This window comes from Ursus maritimus, unplaced genomic scaffold, assembly GCF_017311325.1.
Source record: "Ursus maritimus isolate PB19 unplaced genomic scaffold, ASM1731132v1 scaffold_6, whole genome shotgun sequence".
NCBI classification, from domain to species: Eukaryota; Metazoa; Chordata; class Mammalia; order Carnivora; family Ursidae; genus Ursus; species Ursus maritimus.
The window spans coordinates 77,005,750-77,006,744 of NW_024426774.1; positions in this window are offsets into that span (position 1 = coordinate 77,005,750).

A 995-nucleotide genomic window follows, 5' to 3' on the forward strand; every position below is an offset into this window, starting at 1 on the left:
GGTTCAGAAAGCAGAAATAGAATTTTTAAAAATGTCTCCTAACATGGAGTACTGCAGACAGAAGTTGCTGGAAGGAGGGAGTTAAAAGCTACCTTGGTGTATGAGCAAGGACTAAATGTTCTTTCTGTGCTCGTTAACCAGTTTTTAGAATTCTTCACTAACCATGGCCTATCGGCTCCCTGTTGTTCCGCCATTTATTTTATTCTATGTGTTTGAATGCGATAAAATGCAATATGTCAGAATCCGTATGTTCATTGTGTCAAGTCGAAATTTCTTTATGCTAAATTTGTGAGGTTTAACATTAAAACTGATGACTAAGAAAATATAAAATACCTTAATCAAATCTGGCTTTGGGGAAGGGGAAATGCCTCCTCCTTAGGTGAGGAGAGAAAAATTAGACTAATTCACAAAGGGAAAAAAGAGACAACTTCCGCCAACCTTCTAGTCCTATAATCAATGCAGAGCACGTCCCACCACCTCTCATCCCACCGCCAGCCCTTTCCGCCAATGATTTCCACAGGTCACAGGGCGCGACCGCCTCTCTATTTTGACTGATAACAGTTACGGTCAAAGTAGGGTTTTGTTTTGTTGTTTTTTTTTTTAAGATTTTATTTATTTATGTGACAGAGAGACAGCCAGAGGAGAGAGGGAACACGGCAGGGAAGAGGGAGAGGAAGAAGCAGGCTCCCAGCGGAGGAGCCCGATGTGGGACTCGATCCCTGAACACCAGGATCACGCCCTGAGCCGAAGGCAGACGCTTAACGACTGTGCTACCCAGGCGCCCCCAAAGTAGGTTTATTTTTTATTTTTTATTTTTTTAATGATTTTTTATTATATTATGTTAGTCACCATACAGTACATCCCCGGTTTCCGATGTAAGGCTCGATGATTCATTAGTTGCGTATAACACCCAGTGCACCATTCAATACGTGCCCTCCTTACTACCCATCACCGGCCTATCCCATTCCCCCCCCCCCCTCCACTCTACCCCCCAC